This window comes from Onychomys torridus, chromosome 11, assembly GCF_903995425.1.
Source record: "Onychomys torridus chromosome 11, mOncTor1.1, whole genome shotgun sequence".
Taxonomy (NCBI): Eukaryota; Metazoa; Chordata; class Mammalia; order Rodentia; family Cricetidae; genus Onychomys; species Onychomys torridus.
Genome location: NC_050453.1, coordinates 57,172,402 through 57,187,234, shown reverse-complemented (window position 1 = coordinate 57,187,234; position 14,833 = coordinate 57,172,402). Strand labels below are relative to the sequence as shown.

Here is a 14,833-nt window from a genome sequence, read left to right as displayed (position 1 = left end):
AGGTTTTAGTCAACTCTTGTAAGCTTTTCTAGATTTGTTAGATTTGAATTGTACTCTGTTTCTACCATCTCATGTTCCTGAGCTCAACAATTGGGCTGGTTTTTTTTTTTTTTTGCTTACTTTTATAGTATGATGTGTCTGTAACCTTGGACATGCTGACTCCAGTGTTTAATCAAACTCCAGTGCCTTCCTATCAGGTGGGAAACCCAGGTTGTCTACCTGGTTACGTGGTTTCCCACAGAGAAACTAAGATTCTGAAAAAGGTTTGTCTTTACCTTTGGCAACCAGCCTAGGAAAACAAACATTTATGGTTTGCTAGGGTAAGTTCTTGTGTTTTGTGTTATCTTTACTAGGTTTTGTTTCTTTTTCAATCTTGAAAACATTAAGAAAAATTTTCCTTGAATTTATTTGTTTTTCAAGTCTTTTTGTTTTGTGAGATAGGTCTTGCTTGTACCCCAGGATGGCCTTGAACTTAGGATCCTCTGCCTCCTGAATGCTAGGTTTATAGGTTTGTGCCTGATTAAATGAATGACTATTGGGCTAGTTTATCATTACTATAAAGAACACTCAGGACAATAAACTTCAAAGGACAAAGGCTTACTTTGGCGGCGCTAGTCCACCTACTGGCCTGGGCAGTGGCAGCCATCAGGCAGGAGTCTTGACAGAACAAAACTGCCTGCCCCTCACGGCAGGAGAGTCAAGAAGAGGTCACTGGAGCTGTCCTTTGAAGAACGCATTCCCGTGACCCAGAAACCCCTCCCAGATCTCAACCTGGAGATCAAGCTTTTCACACATGAGCCTCTAGGGGCCATGTAATCCCAAACATTTCACAACTATGTTTTCCCCCAAAGATCTCCAAAGCTGCTTGGATTAAGTGCTATAAAACTGCCTGACAAATCTTAGCTAACTTCCTCAGGGTTAAAGTTCTGCAATGTCTTTTTAAAAATAAGCATTGTTATTACTTCTTTCAGAATTTCATACAATGTATTTTGATCATATTTACCTCCACCTCCTCCCTGATCCCTTGTGTCCTCTTAAAGTGTCCTCTTTTTTAATTCAATAATGTAACTCCAATGGGCTGTCCATACACTTCTGGGTGTGAGTCAGGCTTTTCTGACCTAGAACTACCTTGGATGGTTTGCAGGTGAAAACCCCATCTTATCTATGGAAACACATGTGATAACATGCTCTCAAACCATCCTGCAGACTTTTCATTAATGTGGATGTGTGAAGGACTCCATGAAAATTCTCTGGTGTGAGGCTATCAATCAAGACTGGTATCATATAACAGTATTTTTGTCCACTGCCAGGCTCTTATCAGAATTTCATCAAAACCACTCCTTTTGTCATCCAGTTTTTCTGGCTGAATGTATTTTTACAATCAAATTCATGGAAAGGATAATGTAAGATATTCATGAAAACTTGCTTCACATCTAGTAGCTACTGTGAGCAGCTATCCAGAACTCAACTCAAGGAATCCTTTAGTCCAGGTAACTTTAGCAACATCCTTAATGTAATCATTTGTTTAAACTGTACAGATGGTCGCTCACTCTCCATTTAAAACATTCCAAATTTCACACAGGCATGGGTACTAGAAGGTAAAACTGTTATAGACTACATATTGGTTAAATTAGAAAATATCTGTATCCCAATTAATAATGCATACTACTTGATGAGTGACATGGTTCTATATGATATAAATATGTGTTGCTCTGATTGGATGATAAATAAAGCTGTTTGGCCAATGGTGAGCCGGAATAAGGTTAGGCGGGACATTCTAACTAGAGAGAGAGGAGGAGAAAAACAGAGCAGGAGACGCTGCTAGCCACCACCAGGAGAAGCAAGATGTAAAGTACCATTAAGCCACAAGCCACGTGGCAAAGTATAGATTTCTAGAAATGGGTTAATTTAAGATATAAGAGCTAGCTAGCAAGAAGCCTGCCATGGCCATAGTTTAAAAACGATACAAGCCGATGTGTGTTTATTTGGGACCAAGCGGCTGTGGGACGCGGGTGGGAGAAATTCCACAGGACCGGAGAAAACTGGCTACATACTACATCTGAATAAATTTCTCTAGGGAACTGAAGCTTAGCTGCATAGAAATAAGGGGGCTAAGCAGAAGAACCAGGGCTCACCTACTTGCCCTTACGCCCAAATTCATGACCAAAGCCACTATGCAGTTACTTTCTCATGCTCCTACCAGTCTTTTTGTTCAAACATTGAAGTTTGTCCTTGTTCTCTGTCAAAGTTTTGCAGAAGTAAAACTCCTAACAAAACAATGCTGGCCCAGCCCTTGGGGGTGATGGTGAATGTCTATGGAAAAGGAAAAATATTGCCCTTGACAGTGAACTCCAGGTAAACCTAGTCTGAAAACTGCAACCTTTTTTTTTTTTTTTTTTTTGGCTTTTTCCAGACAGGGTTTCTCTGTGTAGTTTTGGAGCCTGTCCTGGATCTCACTCTGTAGACCAGGCTGGCCTCGAACTCACACAGATCTACCTGCCTCTGCTTCCCAAGTGCTGGGATTAAAGGCGTGTGCCAACAACGCCCAGCAAAAACTACAACTTTTAAACCCTCTTGCTTCTTAACATGATTAAAGGGAGCTTTGACACTGGTGTCTACTCACCAATCACTTCCCCTGAATGTGGGGTCATACTAAACCATCTCAGCACCAATGACCAATCAAAACTTAACTGTAGGATGATTGAACAGTGATGCTTTCAGAGAAAATCTTCACCAAGAGAAGGAAAGGTGAGACGTTAGAATCATAATGGAGCCAGTTCTGTCAAGCCCTAATGAAAGAAAACAAGTGAAGGAAATGAAGGAGGGAGGGAGGGAGGGAGGGAGGGAAGGAGGGAGGGAGGGAGGGAGGGATGAGGCTGAGAGAGCTCATACACATACACTAACTACAACTATCACTGCAGACCCACAGAGGAACACTGAAGCCTCTCCCTCATACAGACACATTCATACTAAATGAATGAATGAGAGGAATGAAATCATTCATATATGTGTGTGTGTGTGCGCACACATACATGTGTATGGAGGCAGGGCTAATATATCAGGACCATCGGAGGTAACTTCTAAGGTTCTTAATATTTAAAAAGCACTTATTCACCTATTAACAAGATAAATGAGGAAGGCCATGTGATTATCTTAACAAAAGAAAAAATACTTGAAAGAAACAACACCTATTTACAATTCAGTATACATGAACTTCTTGGCAAACTACAAAAAGAACATCTTCAAAAATCCTACAGATCTCATTATTCTTTGTTGGTTTTTCTTTAGTATAAAGGTGGAGGACTGGGATTGGGGATTTAGCTCAGTGGTAGAGAGAGCACTTGCCTAGCAAGCGCAAGGCCCTGGGTTCGATCCTCAGCTCAAAAAAAAAATAGTATCTCTTCAGATCTTTTGTCCATCTTATGGCTCTTACAAACTGGGTTTTTTACTGAATAATGGTGGAGGACTAGCTATGTCCCATGTGAAAAGCTGATTCTAATGTATATATGGAAATGTAAAGAAACTGGACTATAACTTTGACAGACAAAGTTGAACATTTTGCATTACAGATTGCAAGACTCAGGATAAAATGATACAGGTTAGTACTAGCCTGGGTCAGAGACCTTGTCTCTCCGAAAAACAAAACTAAAAAAAAAACCCGTGTAGCACATAAGACTGACTGTCAGAGGCGAGGAAGAATGTGGGTGGGAGATGGAGAGAAGAGGTCTATTGGTACAGTGGTACAGTGTTCATGTGGAAGACAAGAAAACTTCTCATGTTTTATAGCATCGTAGGATAACTGATTAACAATTAACTAAATATTTCAAAACAGCTAGTAGAGGGCTGGGGATGGTTAAATTCTTCATGGAATTTGGATAACAAGAACCCATAACAATGACAGATGAATGTAGAGTCATGCCTGTAATTCCAGCTGTGGGAAGTGGGGACAAGGGATCCCCAGAGCACGCAGTCTAGCAAGCCCAGCCATATCCGGGAGTTCCGGGTTTAGCTGAGACCTGCTTTTCTGAAGAGAGTGCAAGAGTATCGATTCTCAACAGCCACTTCAGACCTCCACGCACGCATGCATCCTCTTGTACACACTCACCCCCACAGACATGAACATATACACACCACAAAAGAAAAGGGGGGGAGGACAATCTAGTTAGGAGGATGTTAATTACCGAATATAAAGGAACGATGAATGTCTGGAGCAACAGGTATGCAATTATCCTGAGCCTGTCATTTTACGTCAACTTTATATATGGAAATGGCATACTTGCCCCATAAATATGTACAGGTACTAGTGTGAGTTTAGAACAATTTTTCAAGTTGAACACTTGATTTCTTATCATAAAGTGTCAAATGAAATGTATACCTCAAAGTAATTAAAAATTCTCTAGGTTTTTCTAGAGTTTTATAGGTTTACAATCACTGTTTGGTTGTATGTTTACAGTTATGACAGAAGTTTATTACATAATAAATAAAAATATAATGACATTATTTAGACTTAATTTTAATCATGTAATAAGTCTCCCTAGCAAATGTTATCAATTAATGCTTTAAGGAATTAATGGAGTTTCCAGTGAACCAATTGGACATGTAAACAGGAAAAAGTAATCATCAAGACCATGAAACAGGGGCTTTATTAAAAGCTCATGAAAGTAGACTACATTCTACAAATCAGGGCTTAAGTGGAAAGAGTGTGTTTTCAGATGTCCTACCCACAGTGAGCTGGGCAAGTTTATTTTTATGACAGCTTACACACAGCAGCTTGTCCAGCACTGCTCAGCTAACTGCAGTTCCCTATGCCTACAATGTAAAATGATGGCCACGCTCTTTCCCTGTACAAGATGACATGCCTAATAGAGTTTAAGCAGTCACACATGTTGTATTTCTAAATGTTTGTGTTTTATAGTTTTCCAAATTTGAAAGTTTTCCAAGAATATTGCTTCTAAGCCAAAAATTGTGCCTCAAACCTCAAAAGCTAAAACAAGTTACCAAAGTACACCAAAATGTATTTTATTATATAAAAATAACCACTGACAAAGGCTTCAGTGAACCCTCAAAAAACCCTGAAAGGAAGTTTGTCAGCTAGCTTCTTCCAGCTGGCTGTGCATGGAAATGTGGCTGCCAGCATTAGCTTCATCAGAAGAGAAGCCAGCTTCTGATAAATACTGATAATGACACTGTGATGCCATCGTGGCTGTCCCCTAATTGTCTTGTGTGCAGTCAGGTTTGTCTTCCAAGAGCTTTGTGTGAAAAAGAGGACAAAAAAGGTCATGATATCCCTCTGGCACTAGCCATACCTGGATTTCATAAACCACAGAGACAATGAGCAGTGTAATAACAATAGGGAGTTGTGGTGGGCTGAAAGAAAACGCCCCATGGCTCACAGGGAGTGGCATTATTTGAAAGGATTAGGACAAGTGACATGGTTGACTAAGTGTAGCCTTGTTGGAGGAAATGAGCCACTAGGGGTGGGCTTTGAGGTTTCAGAAGCTCAAGCCAGGCCCAGTGGCTCACTCTCTTCCTGATGCCTGCCGATCCAGATGTAGAACTCTCAGCTACCTCTCCAGTACCATGTCTGCCTGTGTGCTGCCATGCTTCCTGCCATGACGATAATGGACTAAACCTCTGAACTTGTAAGCCAGCCCAATGAAATGTTTTTCTTTATAAGAGTTGCCCTAGCTCGAGTCCAGCCTGGTCTACAGAGCTAGTTCCAGGACATCCAGAACTACACAAAGAAACCCTGTGTCAAAAAACAAAACAATAACCAAACAAACAACAAAAAAAAAAAGGTTGCTCTGGTCACGGATGCTTTCTCTTCACAGCAACAGAAATCCTAAGGCAGGAGCTATAACCCTAGAACTCGGCAAAGCAGAGGAACCTTTGAGCTTGGAGTCCAAGCCTAGCAAAGTACAGCAATACTACATCCTCTTTATTATTTTTTTTTTAAAGATGGGATCTTGCAAAATGCATTTAATTCTTAAAAACTCACTAATATATCAAATGTTCATTGATTTTGCATCTCCTTGGCCAGGCACTGAGAATATGGTGATAATCATGATCCACAGACCCTGTCTTCACAAAAGCTATTCTATGTAAAGGCAATTTGGAGTTGACCTTGGCTAGGTGGAACAACTGTAGAATATCATTTTTCTTGAGGAACTTCACTTGGAATTCATTCTATAGGAATAAGCTGAAATCTACTAGGCCTCTTACCTTTTCTAACAATTTTTTTTTAAGTTAAAAAAAGAGGGGGGTAGGCAGTGGTGGCACACACCTTTAATCCCAGCACTTGGGAGGCAGAGGCAGGCAGATCTCTGTGAGTTCAAGGCCAGCCTGGTCTACAGAGCGAGATCCAGGACAGGCACCAAAATTACACAGAGAAACCCTGTCCCTTCTTCTGGCCTCTCTGGCAACATACATGTATATGGTGCACAGATACACACGTAGGAAAAGCACAGATACACATTCAGGAAAAACACTCATGCACATAAAATAACAAAATAATGATTTTCAAAAGTAAAAAGTTGGGCACCATAACAAGGATCTGTAATCTCAGCCCCAGGAGAGCAGAGACAGGCCAAGTCCTGGGGACCTGCTGGCCAGCTAGCGTAGGTTCAGTGACCCCCATCTTCAAATAGTAAGGTGACTTCTGGCCTCCACATGAGGCCAAAGGAGACACAGACACACAAGCAGACACACAGGGCAGGGAGAACAGAAGTTAAGAATGAAGAATATCTCAACCCTGAGGGGGTCTAGAATGAGTAAAACTAAAGGGTTCTTTTCCCCAACTTCTAATTATTAACTACCAATTAACTAGTCAGAGGTGTGATGTACTGGCTGATTTTTCCCTTAGTCCTGTCTATAATCTCTCAACTCTGAGGGGTCAAAAACTCCATCTCAGAGACCTTAAGGAACCACTACCTCTGACCCCCTTCCAGAACAGCTCTCCAGCTCCCCAGTCCTTCTATAGTTCAGGACCAGCAATTTGAATCTCCCGAGTGGCACAGTCCTGCCAAGGTGACTTTCTGAACCACAAATCTGATTAGACCCTCTCTGTGGGGTTTAAGCCCAGTCTGTGTAATTCTTCCTTCTAGGAGAAGACCACATCTGTCACAGCCTAGGTCATTCGGGCCCTGTTTCCATCTATTCCGAGGCATCATTTCCTGTTATCCCCCAATATGCACCTTATGTTAAAGCTACAACTAAACATTGCCTGATAGTCCCACATACATTATCAACATCACACCCCTCATTTCCCTATCTAGTAAATTCTTTCACACCTTTTAAAACTTGGCTTAAGGACTGGCAAGATGGTTCAGTAGGTAAAGTGCTTGCCACACAAACTTGACTTCTTAGTTTGATTCCCAGAACCAACATAAAGGTAGGAGAAAAGCAACTCTAGTTATCCTTTGACCTCCGTAATATTCATTCTCATATCCCCTACCTCCCTGTTACACACACACACACACACACACACACACACACACACTAATAAAAACAGGGATTGGGGATTTAGCTCAGTGGTAGAGCGCTTGCCTAGGTTCGGTCCTCGGCTCAAAAAAACTAATAATAATAGTAATAATAATAATGATAAACAAAAGACAACTTGGCCAAAGAGTAGGACTGAGTTTAGTGTCTCTATATCCTTAAAACATATATAGCAAGCACTTTATCATCTGGAGTATCTCTCCAGCCCCAATAATGTAAAAAAATGTATATGCAATATGCTACCTAGAATAAAAGAATTCTCATTAGGTACACAAGGCGTGGGAAACAGAGAACGCAGCTCGAGCACTACCTAAAGGAAAAGGACCCTGATGAAAACAGCCAGGGGGGCTGGCGAGGTGACTCGGGGGCTAAGAGCGCCAACTTGGCTGTTGCAGAGGACCTGAGTTTGGTTCCCAGCAATCACATGGTCACTCACAACCATCTGGAATTCTGGTTTCAGGGAATCTAATGCCCTCTTCCTTCCATGGGCTACTGTAACCACACGGTGCATACAAATGCACACAAACACATACCTATATAGAGAAAAATAAAAACATAAAGAAATAAAAAAGTTTAAAAATAAAATATCTGTGTTGGGAGAGATTTGATTATGCTGTATAAAGATATGTCACTGTGATTTGCTTAATAAAAAGCTGAACGGCCAATAGCTAGGCAGGATTTCCAGGCACAGAGGAAGCTGGGAAGAAGAAGGGCAGAGATGGGGGGAGACTTGGAGGAAGCAGGAAGGCAGAGTGGACAATATGTAGATGAGGTAAACAAGCCTCAGGGGAGCACACAAATTAATAGAAATGTGTTCATTTAAGTGATAAGAGTTAGCTAAAAACAAGACTAAGCTATCAGCCAAGCTTTCATAATTAATAATAAGTCTTTGTGTTGTGATTTGGGGGATGGCTGGCAGGACAGAGGAAGACTAGCTACCTATCCACTCACACACTTGAAAAGTATTTTTATAAAACCCTGACAAGAAACTAAGGTCTCCTCACTTCACCTACTAGTGTAATACTCATTTACATAATCCTTCTCTCACGTGGACTTTTTAACACACAGGAGTTTTCCCCCAAACTCTATGAGTAAGTTGGTGGCATCATGGAATCTGTAAGAATAGCTGCCAAGTGGGAGAAGAGGAGAGGCAGAGCAGGAAAGAAGAGCAGGACAAAACAGTAGAAAGAGCAAAGGACACAGTGTTCCAGAGCATTGCCCATCTAGTCCTTCTAGCTCCCACTTCCTATTATTATCTCAGCAAAGATTAAAATACAACCTGGTTATTAAGAATTTATCATTAAGGCAGAGGTGGTCAGAATCCTGCCTTCACACAGGCCTGTCCTTGCCTGTATCTTCATCAGAGGAACACAGTCGTTAGGAACCATGTTCCATGAGCTTGGGGGTGTGAGGTAGAAGCACACTGCATGGAACAGACACACACACACACACACACAGAGCTACCAGGTAGTCTGAAAACAGAGAAGCACAGGTAGGAAAGCCAGAAAGACCTAAGAACAGGACCGTAATACTCTGACTTGACTTAAAGCCACTCGCCGAGTACTTTACAACGCATTAATACGGACAGGAGAAAATACATACACAGTAACAAAACAGGAGAAACAGGAAGAATATGGAGAGTACTATGACCATTTATTCCATGATCTTGTCACTCAGAAAAAAAGTGAAAAATTCTTAGTTTCAGCTTGTGCCTCTTCTATCTGACCTTGAGCCACATTTATACTTTTATGTAGTCACATTTTAATTTGTAATACACAACATACCTCACAGTATGACAAACTTGGGTCAGACAATTCTGTCAGTTCAGTCACCACATTCACCCCATCCTCTTTCCCATCCTGTTAGTCAATCTGTCCTACACTGCTTTTCCTAGGAGCAAACACGGGCCATCCTATCTCCCTCGTGGTTAGTATCTACTGCTTAAGCTGACAGTCCAGAGCACACATGTCCTGCCTCTGACTGAGGGCTTGCCCCAGTGTCTTCCTCACTAAATTCTTAAGCTCATTATTCAAGGGAAGATGTCCCCTCAGTGGTCAGTGAATGCAGAGCCCAAAACACGGTAAAAATAACACTTCTTTACATATAGAAATACCTTTCTTGAGGGTAAAGAAATATTTCCACTGTCTGTGTGTTTTAGCTGCAACTTCACTGCCCCTGCCTGGGTAGAATAATAAAGCAGTACAGTACAGTACAGTGGCACAACTATTTAGCTTTAATTATATATATATATATATATATATATTGAATTATATATTAGAATATATATATATATACATGTATTTGTATATATGTATGCACACATATTCCATAGCCAGGCAGTGATATACAACTGTAATTCCAGAATTCAAAAGACTGAGGCAGGAGGATTGCTACGAGTTTAAGATCAGGCCAGTTTAAGATCAATTTGGGCTATGTAGCAAGACTTTGCCCACTCTCTCACCAAAAATTCAAACTAAATATTAACAAGTAAATAAATAAAGCTTCCATTATAACAATATTAACAATTCAGAAGAGAACATTTGATACCTTACTTATCCAGTGACATATCATTCTACCTAAATTACAATTAAGTAAACAGAATAAGCTATTTATTTTTTAATTCATTAGAATAAAGGATTTGAAGATAAAATCTGGGGGCTGGGAATTTAGCTCAGTTGGGAGAATGCTTGCCTAACATGCAGGAAGATTCAATGCCCACCACTGATAACCCAGGTGTGGTGGCGCCCATCTACATCTGTGATTTCAGCACTTGGGAACTATATGCAGGAGGATCAAAAGTTCAAGGGAACTACACAGTAAGATGGAGGCCGGCCCAGGATGAGACCCAGGCTTCAGAACATAATAAAATGAAAAAAATTAAATACGTTGATTTACATAATAATGAAACAATAAACCTTATCATGCAAACCATATCTAAAACAATCTCATTTCATTATATACATATTATGTATATATAATACATATGTACTTTTTTTAGAGTTTAATGGATGTCAATTTCTTTTCCTATATGCACAAATATGGCTGTAAAATTAATTCACAACCAAGAGTTTGATCTCTCAGTCTTTAGTCTAGAGACAGCTGGGTAAATATGATTCCAAAAACTAGTCAGGTGTGATAGAGCATATCTTTAATCCCAGCACTCAGAAGCAGAGGCAGGTGGATCTCTGTGAGTTCAAGGTCAGACTGATCAACATAGCAAATTCTAAGACAGCCAAGGCATGCTTTAGAAGGCCACAGCTCTGCCCAGGTTCTAACTAGCTTCCCTACAGAGCAGTGCTCTCTTAGGCAAATCATTTCACATTGCTGAGCCCTTTGTGATATCATACGCATAACATAAAACTCTGGATTAGCTAAACCTTTCCCGTACATTCTTGGTCATAGAAATTACTCATAAAAACCACATTTGAAGAACTAGAAGAACTTGGAAGAACCTGGACTGGGTGTGGTGCTCCCTGTGACTGCACTTAGAAGGTGGGAGCAGGAAGACTCCTACAAGATCAAAGCTGCAGGGCACACAGTCATACTCTGGGCCAAAATGGAACAACATGAACACACAGCCCTCTTTCCCTAAAGGTGCTGACGCTCTAACTAGAGGTCCACACAGTCTATATTCAGAGCTCCCACACAGCTTTTGGGATGCTCTAACTTTACTGCTTTCTGATTTCTAAACTGGCAATGAGTTTCATGCATTTGAAATTTTATGACACTGAGCAGCACTCCAGCCCAACTGATATTAATACAATTCCCATGAAATTGTATTTCACTAAAGAATAATCAAAACTCTTTCTGTATCCTCAATCTATCTTACTTAGATTTGGGTCCATTTTCATGTCATCTTAGATACCAGTATCTATTCAGAAATTTTGATAAGATTTTGCCTACAATATACTTCTAGTTGAGAAATATTCATCTGTGGTTTTCATACATGCAACTATTCCTCAGGTTAACTACCAGTGAAAAATTTGGTATTAACAACTACTTATTCTCTTCAATCCTCTCAAAAGTGTCTGCTTTTAAACAGGGAACTATAGTTATTCCTTGATGTCCTGGCAGTTGCTCCAGGACCCCAGGGACACTAAAATCTAGGGAACCTCAAGTCTCAACTATGGCGCTCTTAGGTACAATGTCCTCCCCCACATCACCTGTACTACCCTGCTGTGGGACCTTAGTTGAAGACGTGCTACATTTGTTTGTGCTGTGCAACATTTGTTTAATGATGTAAGAATGTATCGCATTCCTTTATGTTGCATTTGTTTAACTCTGTGAAGCTGTGTTACTGTGCCTGTATAAAACATCTGATGGTCTAATAAAGAGCTGAAGGGCCAATAGTGAGGCAGCAGAAAGGATAGGCAGGGCTGGCAGGCAGAGAGAACAAATAGGAGGAGAGATCAGGGAGTGAGAGAAGAAGAAAGAGCAAGAGAACAAGGAGAGGAGAATGCCAGGGGCCAGCCACCCAGCCAGCCATGGAGTAAGAGTGGAAGTAAGATACACAAAAGTAAGAGAAAGGTGAAAGTCCAGAGGCAAAAGGTAGATGGGATAGTTTAAAGTTAAGGAAAGCTGGCAAGAAATAAGCTAAGTTAGGGCCAGGCATTTATAATTAAGAAGAAGCCTCCATGTGTGATTTATTTGGGAGCTGGGTGGTAGGCCCCCCGCAAAAGAGCAAAAACAACCAACAACACTACCCGACATAGCGTTAACACTATGTCATAGCTGTTAAAACATATTGTTGAGAGAATAACAGGAGAAAAGCAGTTCACTATGGACAGTTTTTGTTTTGTTTTGTTTCCTTAAGTAGCTTCAGTTCCAGCTTGGTTGAATCTACTGATGCAGACTCAAGACTGATTGTGAAACCACTTCAGACTATGATCACTTCTACTTGAATTTAAATTTCCTCTCTGTAAGTTTTAAAATAGTATATGTAATTACATACAAATGTTACTGATACAGAATAACAAGGAAAGTTCCATTCATCCCTCTCACCCCATTTTAACCCCATTTCCCAGAAGAAACTAAAAACATTTTGTCAAAAAACCACTCTCACAAAATATACAATTGCAGGGGAAGCTGGATGTAGTCTAGTATGAAGTTCTAACAATCAACAATTAGAAGGCGGAGGCAAAAAAGGGGAAAACCTATCATTTAAATTAGTTCTTTAAATATTAAATATTCCACTGTCTTAGACTTTGATACAAAAAGGACTAAGGGGCTGAAGAGCTAGCACATCTGTTAAGAACACTTTCTACTCTTGCAGAGGACCAGGGTTCCCAGAACCTGCATGGAGGCTAAAGGCAGCTGTAACTCCAGTTCCAGGAGACCCAGTGCCCTCTTCTGGCCTCTATAGGCAGCAGGCATGAATAAGGTGCAGACACATGCACATGGACCAAATACTCACATACATAAAGTACATCTTTTTAAAAAGAATCAGGAAGACTGTTATGTCTTAAAAAGTCAAGATGATACTTGTGCTACTGTTATATTCACTCTGATCCAAAACTGTAAGGCATGCACACAGAAATAAAATATACTGAAACCACTAAGCTTATTCAGAACTGCACAGCAGTATCAATACATTCACTTTATAACATTTTTTTAGATGATGCCTCCTAAAAAGCAAGACAAAGAAGCAACTGGTAATTCAAATAACTCCTATTTTACATTCAAAAAGTTTCTTAAAAAATGTTACCAGTAAAATGTTCTCACATGGGCTTTTAAAAGAGTAATATAATATTACAAGAGCAACAATAAAAAAGTTACAACTAAAAACTTTGAATTCTGACAAAAATTCAAAGCACAATTCAATTAAAATACAGGTCAGTAAATGTGACACTACAAAGGGTTAAGTCAGTGTAGTCTAGTCTGAAGTTTTAACAGCCAACAACTGGATGGCAGAGTTAGACAAAGAAGAACACAATGTGTTATTTAAGTTAGTCTTTAAATAATAAACATTCAAATTTGTCAGCAAGCTCTTTAGGGTGAAAGAAACCTGAGTAACTAGATATCTACCAAACTCTTTATTTCTAACTCAGTCCTCCAAGTACCTTCACTCTGTATCTGCACACAGACTCACTGCACTAGAAAAACTTAGAAGACTGAAGTCAGATAACCTATGTCAAGGACATCTGGGTTACCTTCCCATACCCACCTGTGTCTCAAAGAGCAGCTCCTAAGCAAATGCTGTTTCAAAGTCAACAGTGTGCTGCCTATCTACTTGGCCTTGAAACTTCCAATTACTTAGAAGTAGATATAGCTGCCATCTGAATCCATCTAAGAGTAAATCCTGAAGAGCTGAATGTTGCATATTCAGAAATAGAATAGAACTGTCCTTGGAGCTAGTGAATGGTTTACATATGATATGCACACATGTACACAAGTCAGAGAGGGTAACCATATGTGAATCTGGAACCATCAATGAAAATCGAAAATCTCATATGTGGAAAAGGATTAATATTCTAGGTTATCCTTAAAAATTTATTATAAATTTTTATTTTACATATTAAATCCACTTAGAATCCTTCTACATGTATTTTCTACAAGAATGAGTGAGTTAATGGTTATTAAGTAAGCTAAAAATTTATTATCAATTTTTAACTAAACTACTCTTGAGAGATTATCCTCAATGTGTTACAAGTGTTAAAGTGAGTTTTTTAAAGAAAGATAGCAGGAAGCGCAGTATACCATCACTTCCTCTTTAGTGCTAGGCTTGGTGATCTGGTCACTCTTCTTGAGGTTTATACACAACAGTCCTTATCCCAAGACTACTATTCTCATGAAAAACAATTTAAGCATGCAAACCACTTTTTCATTTTTAGCATGCTTTGTGTATGTTGGGTATGGGTGTGCACATCTGTGTACGTATACAGAGGCCAAAGGATATGCAGGGCATTCTGCTCTACCTTTCTCCACCTCCTTCTTCCAAAGCCCCCACTTACTGTGGAGCAAGGCTGGCGACCAGCAAACACCAGGGGTCATTCTGTATCTACACTCCCCACTGGTGCGCTCACAGGGTCACATGACTACACTTGGCTTGTGTTTTTTAGTGTTGGGGATTTGAACTTGGGTCCTCACAAGGGTATGACAAGTGCTCTTACCCACTGAGCCATCTCAAAAGACTGGCTTTTTAGTAATATTCTTGATGATACCTATATTTTCCCAAAGCATACAGTGAGCTTAAAAAGATCTGGATTTATGTCTATAGACTATGAGTTCTTACATATTAAATCCACTTAGGATCCTTCTACATGTATTTTCTACAAGAATGAGTCAATGGTTATTAAGTAAGCTAAAATATCTAATGCATAAGAATTTACCATGACTG

General features: G+C 40.0%; 1 protein-coding gene across 4 annotated transcripts in view; it reads right to left on the bottom strand.

The window, feature by feature from the left end:
- The window catches only part of Camsap2 (calmodulin regulated spectrin associated protein family member 2), an 88,197-nt gene that overhangs the window by 53,400 nt on the left and 19,964 nt on the right, over positions 1 to 14,833 (bottom strand). The gene's annotated exons all lie outside the window — the stretch shown is intronic.